At 36.9% G+C, this 13,975-nt stretch overlaps 1 protein-coding gene across 1 annotated transcript in view; it reads left to right on the top strand.

Moving 5' to 3' along the window:
• The first annotated feature begins 311 nt into the window (after positions 1 to 311).
• The window catches only part of robo1 (roundabout, axon guidance receptor, homolog 1 (Drosophila)), a 338,077-nt gene continuing 324,413 nt past the window's right edge, over positions 312 to 13,975 (top strand). Inside the window, exon 1 of the mRNA XM_073862979.1 lies at positions 312 to 573. The gene's annotated coding sequence lies outside the window, so the exon portion shown is untranslated. The remainder of the gene's footprint in view (positions 574 to 13,975) is intronic.

Raw genomic sequence — 13,975 nt, 5'->3', positions numbered from 1 at the left:
AGCAATATATTAGGAAAGTGTGTCACGACAGCAATCTTAAACCTCCCAATATTGCAGAAATGGAGGAAAAGTCCTGGAAGAAACCGCGGGACAGTTGATCTGATGAATACTGTTTGTAAAAGTTAACCAAGCTATAACACATTCAGAAAGCAGTTCAACCAAGACAGTTAGGCAAGCTGTTCAATTATTAAGATACTATTGTAGACGTAATACAGCAATTCAAGTTCAGTGGTGCTGCGTATCAGCTTTAGGACCCTGGGAAGCAGTGCGCAGCCGCGGCACGGAGAGCCTCGCGCGTGGAGCGATTTGTATGCGTTATCGCACAGGCACCGCATCAGCAGCGCGTGAGATTGCGGTAAAAGACACGAACCGCCGGTGGAAGACGCGACTCCGGTGTTCACACTCTCTCCTCTTCTAAACACTGCCAGAAAAGCTCACCTGCGTTTTCCAGTATCTCATTCTTCAAGTGCTGAAATCCCGTGGAAAGTTACGCACGTTTCATTGTAGAGATGGAGAAGTAGTTTCACTTCAGTTCTTGGATTTATCAAGCGTCATCTGTGAACAGAAGAGTGGGTAAGACATCCTTTCTTCGTTTATAGCGTATAAATGTCCAGGCAACCAGAATATTCGGATGAATTTGGGATGAAAGGGTCTGACTTTAATTTAAACTATCTAATCAACATACTATAAGGAGATACAGGAATTGTGCTTGAGGGAACTTTATATTGGAGGTGTATTGAAAACTAGAGAGAGGATATAATATTCCCATGCACTTAAATGGCTATCAATGTATCGTCTGTGTGATTTAATCTATGTAATGGCACTGAGAACAAACGAAGCTGGTAGTTTCATGCGTTTTTATGCACCTGTTTTATACAGTATTTGGTTGACTGTTGATGACTTTTACCCTATAAAAGCTGATCCATACATTAGCTTTGTTGGCATAACCTTATTTAATATTAAGCTTTTTATGATTTATTGTAGACCTGTCAAAACATTATACAGTGTACAGTTGTACAATTTTTACTTGGGAAGAATTAAACTTAAAAAGAAAGATGCTTCTGGCATTTTATAAATGACATGACTGTGCTTGATCACACGCTTTTTGCTACCTTCTACCTTTACATTTATACATGTGGCAGACACTTTTTATCCAAAGTGACTTACATGCATTAAAGCTATACATTTCTCCTCGTTTCTAACAGAGATGTTAAATGCACAAGGCTAAACTTTCTGTGCATTGAGTAGATTTGAAAGTAAGAGATATTTTGTCATAGAAGGCAAGGATGTATTAGAGCAGTCTGTTTGAAAGTCTACCAGTTAATTGATTCTGCAGTGAAAGTAAATGGGAAGATCACATTGGCAGTAAGATCAGAATTTTGCTTAGACTTGCACTGGTAGTGCTGAAGCAGCGTACAGTCACGGTGCTTATTGACCATTAGCTCTTTTACTCTGATCTTCTCTCGAGAATGACTTTCTCTGATATACGTTTTCCCTTTAAGTAAAAGCCAAGGCAGACATTGTTGAAGCTTTATTCTTCTGTTTAACAACAAAGTTGACATGCATATTTTTTTAGGAGGTGACTGCATGGTATTGTCTATCACAGTTTGTGTGGGAGGATAATAAAATCCAAAAGTACAGCTAGCACTGTAAATTAACATGTTTGTGTACTGCTACAACATATATGCAGATAAGATAGTCAATGCATGTAAAATGAGTAGTAGAAATGTTTGTTGCTATTACACTTGCTATTAGAATGGTCTTGAAACACATGCAGTAAGCGTCCTGAGCTCATGAAAGTGGTTCTGGTTGCACTCTCCGGTGCTGAAACTATACAAGCATGTACATGGAAAATGAAATGAGTCTTAGCACACTATTTGGGGTTCCCTGTACCTCTGTTAGGTACATAGAGGCTTAAATATTCTTAAGAAATGCTTTAATGATACGAAGAAATTTGCTCTTTGTTCCTGTAAGAGCAATCATGGTAAAAAATGGGGCGGTACCCTTTCGAAAAGTGCTTTTGCAGCTAAAGAGTTAATACAGTATTAGGACATCAGAGTTACATTCTGGTACCAAAAAGTGCATATTAGTACATCATTTTGTACCAAATGTATACATAATAGTACATTTTAAAAAGTTCTGTGTCAGCTTGAGACCAACATGATCTCAAGAAAAGTCGTGTTATAGTCACGCAAAATTTGATGAATTTATTTGTGTCCATGGCACAAAATTCACCTTTTTTATACATGAATTTTTATAAATAGTTTTTCGTGTCCGTGGCACAACTTTCTTTTTCGTGTCATTTTATGTATTTTATGTTAAAAAAAATTGTGATCAAGGCACAAAAAAAGCTAAATTTCATACTATGGACACGAATAAATTGATCAAATTTTGCTATTTTGATCAATTTATTTGCGTCCATGGCACAAAATTCAACTTTTTTATATTTTTTAAAATGTTTTTTAATGTCTTTTTTGTGACACTCACATGAATTTGTATAAATAATTTTTCGTGTCCGTGGCACAATTTTCTTTTTCGTGTCATTTTATGTATTGTTTTCTCAGTTTTTCCACTTTTTTAAAATCATTGTCGCTTAGGGTTGGGGTTACATTTGGGGTCTGGATGTAGTTTTAAGTATTGGTTTCTACATGTTTTTCTTCCGCTTTTAAAACTATTCTTGCCTTGAGTTGTGGTTAGAGTTGTGGTTTGGATGTCTAAAAATGTAACAGAAAGTGATCCTAACCCCAAACAAGCGACAATGGTAAGAAAATAGGAAATAACAATGAGAAAACAATACATAAAAAGAAATGAAAAAAAGAAAGTCATGCCACGGACACGAAAAACTATTTATAGAAATATAAAAAAGTCACGAAATTAAACATTTGTGCTCAAGGCACAAAAAAAGCTGAATTTTGTACCATGTAAACAAATGAATTGATCAAATTTTGCATGACTATAACACAACTTTCCATAAGATCAGTCTGTTTTGACTCTTTTTTCTAAGTGCAAAGCGTAAAGGCAATCGAAATGTATTACGACGTTTCTGATAGGACATTCAAGAAGTTTTTTAAGGTGCTTAAAAGTTCTTCAAAGTGTGGACCCCGAATGAACCCTAATATCGTGCATGTAGGATTTTTCTAATATTTATTCAGTCTGTTTTTTTCTGAGACCACTAACAGAAATGCAGTCTTTTAAAACATGTAATCATATTGATTTTGTTCATAATTAAATTGTGAAGCATCAGCTTGATGCTTTCATGTTTTAATGTTTTTGATCCATTAAAAGAGGCTTCGTATCTCTCAAACCCTAAACAGAACACGAGAACACTTTTCGGTGTATAGAAGTGGGAGCTGTCCCTTGACTCTGGTGCTGAAAGTTTCAAAGCAGGGAGCTACACTGCGACCAAAATGGTCGCATATGCGACCTTTTGAACTGCCGTTGCGACCCTAATTTTTAATGGGTCGCAAATGTGCTACCTAATGTTTTAGACAATATGCTATGATTTACTATGAGCATTTATTAAAACATAAATGTGGATTTTAAGAATACGTTTTATAACGTGCTCTGAGCCATCAACACGTTGGTTTCATTTTGCGTGAAAGCACGTCGTGTCTCTCCCCATCAGTGTGCGTTTGCGTGCTCAGCTGTTTCTCAATGAATTGGGTGCGACGCGACGCAAGCGCAGTGTCTTCCATGTTTCTGAACTTGAGCAGAGGTCTTTCTTCACTGAGGACGCGGGACCCGTATGGTTCCGGGTTTATATTTTAAATGGTCTGTCGGGTCCGGTTAGGTCCTAGTTTAATTACTTTGGGTCCCAAGTCTGATTAATATTGAGTTTATAACCCGAGTCGATCGGAAAACGGCCATGAGCGCTACCGCGCTAAAGCTCGAGTGCAGTTTAGCGTGCCTTCGGTTTCTATGGCGATGGTTCTTGTTACGACCACGCGCTGCGTTTTCTTTCTCACATGTTTTTAATAATCTTATTATTAATAAACCATATCTTTTCTAAAACCATATCCATATTAAGTTTGCACAGATTGTAGCAAAAAAGCAGTGCTAATGTCAAGCCCATTGACAGAAAGTAGATTTGAAAATAAAATAAGTGGAATAATATTATTGAAATAATAAGTGGATTAAGCTTTTTAAATCGGCAAGAGAGAAATAGAAAGATAGAGCAGAAGCAGTAAAAGTGCCTATTTAATAGAAATTATTACCATTATAACATCAGTCATAACATCAGTCACATTTATAATCTATAGACCTGCACTGTCTATTAATATACTATACATAGTATTGTATTATATTGAGTTTGATAAAAGGGGTCTAATTGCTTCATATATCAGTGCAAAAACAGTAAGTGTTTTCGTGGTGCTTTGACAAACAGTGTCAGCTTTGTTAATGGCAAAGAAAGTTTGGAGTGTTTAGATTAATGAAATATAATGTGAAATTAATATTAATTTTCAATAAATCAAAGTATTGTGTTGTGTCACACATTATTAGTTCTTCGTCATATGTATAGACGGTTTCATCGGACGCACGTGATACACGTCTGGATCCTAACCTTACTTCCGGTTTCGTTTTTTTAATGGTCTGACTAGTTGCTAAACTGATCTCTTGAACAAACGCTTCGTCGAAAATACCAAATGTTTTGGTTTTCTAGGTAATCTATGTGATGTTGTTTTGGTTGTTATAGAAATAAACTACGTTTAAAGAACTTTGTTGTTATTTATTCTTAGCGGAGTTTACCGAAAGTTACGTGCAGCCGCTTGTTTATGTTGTTACTGCTGAAACGGTCTATAGTAGACCATTATTTGTCAGTGGGTAATGATTGCCCTTTTTACCGGTTACCACCACCAAGTAAATTTCAGATCTGTGGGAAACACGGACTGCAACGTTTAAGAAAACAAGGCGGCATGTGGTTTAAAAGATGGCAAGTAAAATAAAAAGCATATCTGTATGCAATACAGTTTCATTATTGTTCATTATTAACCAGAGCGCCTTAATATAACTTGAAAAAAATATGTGCGACCAAATCATATTTTGCGCCAGTAACTGAAAAAGTTGGTAGCACAAGTGCCACCAGTGGAAAAGGTTAGTGTAGTTCCCTGCAAAGTAAAGCCAGGTGTGCTTGGAATACATAAATGTATTTTAACGAGTAATGTCCTTCATAAATGTATGAAATAGAGAATACCTCCATGAATTAATCATCGCTCTCAACGTGCCACGTTTGTTTAATCCAGTGATTGTAATATAGTCTTTTGTACAGCGCTGCGCTATGCCCAAGAGAAATCAACCAATTGCGGTCTTTCAATAAAGCTGAAAATATTTCAAATTACAAAAAGCATGAGTCGGTACACTTCATTGTATAAGTAATCAAACCTCAATTATATTAGATATTGGGGAGGTGCTGAGTTGTTTTTAATTTTTTTAATCATTAAGCAAAGATAGATATTTCATTTTAATTGTTTAAGTATGAAACAACACTTTTGGAAAAAATAGAGGAACAGATGCCACCAAAGCGATTCTCTGGCGTCCTGTGACATTTGCACACATGTGCATGTGAACCACAAAAGACGTGCTGTCTCTAAGGTGTTTGCTGCTGTCAGTTTGATCTCTCAAGGTTTGTTATCCAGCCAGGTGCTATCATTTAAAATTCAGCGTTCTGTGAGACTTTTCTGTGATGGTAAAGTTCCCTTTTAAAAACACAAACCGGTTTCTCTGGGGGTCCTGTGGCAGACCGCTAAAGTGTGACTAGTTTTGTGTCCAGTGTATTGCTCTTGGATTTCGATTAAAAAGTGAATTTGAGAGTTCTGAAGAAGGCAGGTGGATCAGTGGTCTGTAAAATACTCTATTTCTTGCTTGTAACGTGGCTCTTTAGGTGGCTGGACCCATGCGTGACCTCCGTAATGTCATGTGATTCACCTCAGTGAGCTGTTCACTGGCATGCCAATTTTCAGACAGCATTACTCAATGGACAGTCGTGGACCGGAGCCAAAGTCGCTAGATTGCCAGCGCTTCCTACATCCTTCTTTTTCGCTATACTGTGTAAATCCAATGGATGTCTGATAGGAAATAAGTTACAGTGTGTGGCCCTTTGGCTACACTTTATATTGCTGGGTTGTTTCAACTCATGGTGGGGTAATATGGACAAACCCATTTGTTGGGTTTAAATGAACCCATTTTGGGTTGTTTCAACACATGGTTGGGTCAAAAATTGATATTTTTTATAGGTTAATTTAACCCAAAAGTTGGGTTTGTCCATATTGTAGCCAACTATTGATTAAAATGACCCAACATTTACAGTATAGTCCACCTAATTCTGCTAAAAAAATCTAAATGCATCCTCCAAACCCATTTCTTGGCTTTACATTATCCCATTTTGGGTCAAATATGGACATTTTTATAGGTTTATTTAACACAGCAGTTGTGTTTGTCCAGATTCAAACAACCCAACATTTACAGTGTAGTCCCTTTAATTATGGTAAAGAATAATCAAAATGCATCCTCCAAACCCATTTGTTGGCTTAAAAGGAGTTTGGGTTTTCAACCCATGGTTGGGTCAAATATAGACATTTTTATAGGTATTATACCCAACTGTGCATTGAAACAACCCAACATTTTTTTTTGAATGTAGTCCCCTTCATTCTGGTAAGAAGAATCAAAATGCATCATCGACACCCGTTTGTTTGCTTTAAATTAACCCATTTTGGTGTTTTGGTTGGGTCAAATTTGGATTTTTACATATTTGTTGGTTTATTTAACCCAACAGTTGGGTTTGTCCATATTGTACTCAACCGTGGATTAAAACAACCCAACATTTACAGTCTAGTCCCCTTAATTCTGGTAAAAAAAGAATCAAAATTCATCCTCCAAACCCATTTGTTGGCTTTAAATTAATCAATTTTTGGATGTTTTAACCTATGGTTGGGTCCAATATGGACATTTTTATACATTTATTTAACCAACGTTTGGGTTTGTTCATATTGTATCCAACTGTCGATTGAAACAACCCAACATTTACAGTGTAGCCCCCTTAATTATGGTAAAGAAGGTTAAAATGCATTCTCCAAACCCATTTCTTGGCTTTAAAGTAACCTATTTTGGGTCAAATATGGACATTTTATAGTTTATTTAACCAGCAGTTGTGTTTGTCCATATTGTATCCAACTGTAGATTGAAACAACCCAACATTTACAGTGTAGCCCCCTTAATTATGGTAAAGAAGGATAAAATGCATCCTCCAAACCCATTTGTTGGCTTTAAATCCACCCATTTTGGGTCCAATATGGACATTTTATAAGTTTATTTAACCAACGTTTGTGTTTGTTCATATTGTATCCAACTGTGGATTGAAACAACCCAACATTTACAGTGTAGTCCCCTTAATTATGGTAAAGAAGAATCAAAATGCATCCTCCAAACCCATTTGTTGACTTAAACCGAACCCTTTTTGGTTCAAATATTGACATTTTTATTGGTTTATTTAACCCAACAGTTGGGTTTGTCCATATTGTACCCAACTGTAAATTGAAACAACCCAAAATTTACAGTGTACCTGTAGCCCCCTTAATTATGGTAAAGAAGAATCAAAATGCATCCTCCAAACCCATTTGTTGGCTTAAACCGAACCCATTTTGGTTCAAATATTGACATTTTATTGGTTTATTTAACCCAACAGTTGGGTTTGTCCATATTGTACACAACTGTAGATTGAAACAACCCAACATTTACAGTGTAGCCCCCTTAATTATGGTAAAGAAGAATAAAATGCATCCTCCAAACCCATTTGTTAGCTTTAAATCCACCCATTTTGGGTCCAATATGGACATTTTTTTAAGTTTATTTAACCAACGTTTGGGTTTGTTCATATTGTATCCAACTGTGGATTGAAACAACCCAACATTTACAGTGTAGTCCCCTTAATTATGGTAAAGAAGAATCAAAATGCATCCTCCAAACCCATTTGTTGGCTTAAACCGAACCCTTTTTGGTTCAAATATTGACATTTTTATTGGTTTATTTAACCCAACAGTTGTGTTTGTCCATATTGTACCCAACTGTAGATTGAAACAACCCAACATTTACAGTGTAGCCCCCTTAATTATGGTAAAGAAGGATAAAATGCATCCTCCAAACCCATTTGTTGGCTTTAAACGAACCCATTTTGGTTCAAATATTGACATTTTTATAGGTTATTTAACCAGCAGTTGGGTTTGTCCATATTGTACCCAACTGTAGATTGAAACAAACCAACATTTACAGTGTAGTCACGTGAATTATGGTGAAGAAGAATTAAAGTGCATCCTCCAAACCCATTTGTTGGCTGTAAATGAACCCATTTTGGGTTTTCAGCCCATGGTTGGGTCAAATATGCATATTTTATAGGTTTATTTAACCAACAGTTGGATTTGTCCATATTGTACCCAACTGTGGATTGAAACGACCCAACGTTTACAGTGTAGTCCCCTTAATTCTGGTAAAGAAGAATCAAAATGCATCCTCCAAACTCATTTGTTGGCTTTAAATCTCTACCCATTTTGGTTCAAATAGGGACATTTTTATTGGTTTATTTAACCCAACAGTTGGCTTTGTCCATATTGTACCCAACTGTAGCCCCCTTAATTCTGGTAAAGAAGAATCAAAATGCATTCCCCAAACCCATTTGTTGGCTTTATATGAACCCATTTTGGGTTTTCAACCCATTGTTGGTTCAAATATGGATATTTCTGTAGGTTTATTTAACCCAGCAGTTGGGTTTGTCCATATTGTACCCAACTGTAGATTGAAACAACCCAACATTTACAGTGTAGTTCGCTTAACTCTTTCGCCGCCATTGACAAGATATCTCGTCAATCAAGAGAAAACGCTTCCCCGCCAATGACGAGTATTTCCGTCTTTCCGCAATACCACTATTATCCACCAGGTAGTTTCCGCTACTTCCGCAACAACCCGGAAGTGTTGCCCTATGGCAAGCAGCTGCATGTCCATGTCTGTTTTAAAGATCACTCTGAATGGGATCTCTATGAAAAGTCCGTCACAAAAATGGAATTATCTCAGCTTTTTGGTCGAAATGTAGTGTTTTTGCTGAAACCTATCCATATTCAAAAGCTGATTACAAAAGAACTCCTCAAGGTAGGATGAAACGTTTTTTTTTTTTTTGAAAGCAGAGGGTCTGTTCTTTCATTTGGTATATTGTATGTTTATATTTGAAGAAGAACATTTTCTGGAAGGCATTAAACTTTTGTGAAAATCATGAAAAACGCTGGCGATGGCTGGCAACTTTTTAAAAACGCTGGCGGTGAAAGAGTTAATTATGGTAAAAAGAATCAAAATGCATCCTCCAAAACCATTTGTTGGCTTTAATTTCACCAATTTTTGTTCAAATATTGACATTTTTATTTGTTTATTTTACCCAACAGTTGGTGTTGTCCATATTGTACCCAACTGTAGATTCAAACAACCCACCATTTACAATGTAGTCCCCTTAATTATGGTAAAGAAGAATCAAAGTGCATCCTTTGTTGGCTTTAAATGAATCCTTTTTGGGTTGTTTCAACTCATGGTTGGGTCAAATATGGACATTTTTATAAGTGTATTTATCCCAACAGTTGGCTTTGTCCATATTGTACCCAACTGCGGATTGAAACAACTCAACACATAAAGTGTAGTCACCTTAATTCTGGAGACTCAAAAAATCCATCCTCCAAGTTTTTAAGAATTGCATGTATCCAACCTTTTCAACACCTATGTGCGAGATCCATTCAGAACTGGTTTACTGAGTCTGGTAGGCCCCCACTGAGCACCTTTGGGATGAATTGAAATGCAGACTGTGAGCCAGACCCCATCATCCAACATCAGTGTCTGACCTAACCGATGCTCTCTTGTCTCAATAGCCGTGAATCCCTGCAACCATGTTCCAACATCTACCAGAGGCCTTTCTAGAATATTGAAGACTGATAGATAGACATAAATGTACACTTATCTCATGTGCATTGTCTATATATTTTGGCTGGTTAGATGTCCCCCTAGTGCTTTATTTGACTGTAATGAAGGGTCAGGGGGTTGAGTCTACCCAGAATGTGTGTGTATATGAATTGTATCATCATTTTACAGCTGCCTGCACTTCCATGCCGCACCCACACGCCCGTCATGCACCACGCCGGTACGCCTGCGTCTCTGTTGCACATTTCTTTGATAAACGCATACAATCCAAAGAGGAGCACAACTTCAGCTTTGGCAAATCCAAGGCCTTATCGCTGAAATTGGATTTTAGCCTGAATGCTGTAGCCAATGGGGACGTGCTGATACAGTCGGGCCCGGACTGTGGAGGTTAAATATCGCACGGTGTCTCAAAAGTGAAGATGGAAATTTCGCAGTGACACAAAAGCACTGTCTGAATGTGGTATACAATATATGTACTGTACACTTCTCTGGGAGTGACTGGTTATCAGTGGACTTATCGTTTAACAGCCACAACCTGAATAGCCGTTGGCTACTAATAAATCTCTCCATCCCTCACCCGCTCTCTCTTTCTGTCTTTCTCTGTGTCTCGCTCTCTCTCTGTCTGTCTTTTGGGAATTGTAGAGATAGATTATTTGTTGCGCATGTGGATGCGATCGGATGTCCTCTGGGTAGGTCTGGTTGAATTGTTTCCCGTCTTGTACCGCAGTCTGCATGAAGCCCTGTGTGTGTGACACGACAGAGACCCGATGACTTGACCCCTGTGTAAGGGTGTAATCTGGTGGGAAGACGTGACAGATCGTAGCTCTCCCTTTGACATGGAAAAGATTTCAGCCATATGTTTTATCAAGACGATACAAAGAAAACGGTACTTCATTGATCACTGTAATGATGGTGATAAATTATGTGATAAAAATGAAATGGAAAACGAAAATTGAAAAATGTGCATCTCAAAAGATATAAACTGTCATTATTTACCAACCTTCAAACCTGTATGCTGTTGGTTTATCCAGTGAAAACAAAAGGAGAATTATTAACATAGCTTTTAGTTATACAACATCAATTTGTATGTTTGTTAAGCACTTAAAATTACCGTTATAAAGTGCTTTTTCCTGAAGCTTTCAAATCAAACTTATGGATAAGAGAGATGAAAACCAATGTTAATATGTAGGTAATGAAACCTGATGTGGATGTTTGGTTTAGTAGTTGTCTACAAAGCAAAACCTACAGTAAATACTGACTTATTTTTATCTGCTATTACACAAAGCTCATACAGCACACGTACACAGTATATACAGTATATATATTTTATTAAATTTAAAGCTTGCATCAGAAAAAATGCTGTTTCTAGAATTAAAAAAGTGTCTAACTGTGGGTTCACACCAGACGCGAGCTCAAGGATTACATACAAAGTCAATGCAAGACGCGATCAGACGCGTCCTCACGTGGGGCGATGCGAATGACGCGATATTCGCCTAAAACGCGTCTTCGCCCAAATTGAAAATATTCAACTCGAGTGAAAAATTCGCATGACACAAAGTTAAATCCCGCGAATAATCTAGAGCGAGTAACGTGATGCCTCGCGTTTGGTGTGTACGTAGCATATAGGGCAATTCACATTTCGCGTCTTTTGTGCTCTCAAGTTCTTTATTTAAAATGTAGGCGGGCGGTGTGCACGCTCAAAATGGAAGGGAAGCAGTCGCGGCACGCATGCGTTGCAACACACCCGTTTTTCCTGGCGCGTCCGCACCGCGTTAAAAACATTTAAACTTTCTAGAATGCCAGCAAGCGCACCGCAGGTCATGTGACAAGAACCAAGCGACGGTCCCTTTTTCCGCGTGGATTTAGATGCGAAATGTGAACCGCCCCTAATATGTACCATTTAGATATACATACAGTAGATATGCTTTGAGGTACTAATATGCACTATTTAGGTACAAAGGTCAGGTGTACGTTTTTGGTACCGCCCTTGTGTCAGCTTTTCTACCTATTTTCTGTGTATAGTGTATACTGTAGGTCACGAGGTGAGGATTCCTTTGTATGGAAAAACATTAATTATTTAAAAAAAAAATTGCATAGTTTGGATAGAAACAAGGGTTACTAAATAAATGAACTTCGTAAGTAATTCTGTTGACTTTAAAGGAATAGTTCACCCAAAAAGCAAAATTCTGTCATGTTGTACTTAGGTTGTTCAAACCTGTATAAATGTCTTTGTTCTGCCAAACATAAAATAAGTTTTTCTGAATAATGTTTGTAACCAAGCAGATCTGGGGCACTATTGACTTCTATTGACTTCTATAGCAGAAAAAGATACTATGGAAGTCAAAGGTGCCCCAGATCTGTTTGATTATTATCCTTTTTCAAAATATCTTTATTTGTGTTTGGCATAACAAAGGAATTTATACAGGTTTGGAACAACTTGAGGGTGAAAAAATGATAACAGAATTTTAATTATTCGGTGAACTATGCCTATAAACCAGGGCTGTCAAAAGATTAACCGTGATTAATCGCATACAAAATAAAAGTTTGTATTTGCATAATATGTGTGTGTGCACTGTGTGTAATTATTTTGTATATATAAAAACACACAATGCATGTATGTATTTAAGAAACTTTTACATGTGTGTGTGTGTGTGTGTGTGTGTGTGTGTGTGTGTGTGTGTGTGTGTGTGTGTGTGTGTGTGTGTGTGTGTGTGTGTGTGTGTGTGTGTGTGTGTGTATGAAGAGTTTCGTTGCAAAACGAGATAACCACCGTTTTTTTAATTGTTCAGAAATCTCGCCTTTTGGTTGTCCATTCCTATCAATCTCAATGCAACTGCAGTTGGTTTGTTTTGATTCAAACCTTCATAACTTAAAAAATACAGCTAAGTAGCACCATAAAACAAAATAATAACATGATAACATTAATGTTAAAAAATGGATTTATCTCGTTTTGCAACGAAACTCTTCATATATACATTTATTTAGATTTTGATATATTCTATATCAGTGGTTCTCAAACTGGGGGCCGCGAGATGGTGCCAGGGGGGCCCCAGTTTTATGACATTTTATAAAATACATTCAATTATCATGAATTCTGTGTAAATAAAACAAAAAAAATAAGGCTACTAACCAACAGCACTACTTTGTATAACTTAATATGTTTTGTTTTGTTTAATTTAAATGTTAAATTTTAAAACAGTTTTTTGTCAAAAATTTCTTTGGGGGGCCGCAAAGGAATGCACCGTACACAAGGGTGGCCGCACGCTGAAAAAGTTTGAGAACCACTGTTCTATATTATATATAGATTAAAAAAATATATACATACATACATAATTTTTTCTTAAATGTATACAAGTATGTGTGTATTTATATATACAAAATAATTACACACAGTACACTGCACACACATAATTAAGCAAAAACAAACTTTTATTTTATATGCGATTATTTTATCGCTATTTATCTTTTGACAGCTCTACTTTAAACACACGTTAAAATATTAAGAATTTATAAACACACTTCTTGATAATTCGACTATATTAATTGCAAAGAATAGTTTCATCATTAGCTCTTTTGTCTTGCATAGTAAAAATCTTCATTGTTATGGAATGAATCTCAAAGCTGATGGTCATTATCGGTCAAGCATTTTATCAAACCCTGCAGCATCACAGTTAAAAAATGTGACAGCAAACGCATCACACTAAGTATTAAGAATATTATAACCCCATCAGCGGACAGTCTACAAATACTAACGATTCTCAAAGAAAACCTCTGTCGTTTTTGTGCGTTTGTATCCTCAGCAGTGCCGTGTTTCATAATTCAGCAGGTTTTAATGTCATAAAACAGCTTGGATCTCAGCAGGGGTGTGGTGAGATAATTGGGATGTTTTTCATCTACACTGGTTCTTAAATGTGCTTTTTAAGTCAGGACTTTCCTGTGGCCCATGAGAAGAAAAGCCAGCGCTTCTCATCTGGGTCTCTGGAGAGAGAGAGAGAGAGAGAGAGAGAGAGAGAGAGAGAGAGAGAGAGAGAGA

This window comes from Misgurnus anguillicaudatus, chromosome 24 (genome assembly GCF_027580225.2).
Source record: "Misgurnus anguillicaudatus chromosome 24, ASM2758022v2, whole genome shotgun sequence".
NCBI lineage: Eukaryota > Metazoa > Chordata > Actinopteri > Cypriniformes > Cobitidae > Misgurnus > Misgurnus anguillicaudatus.
Note: the sequence above shows the minus strand (reverse complement) of the source record. Positions and strands in the feature narration are given on the sequence as shown.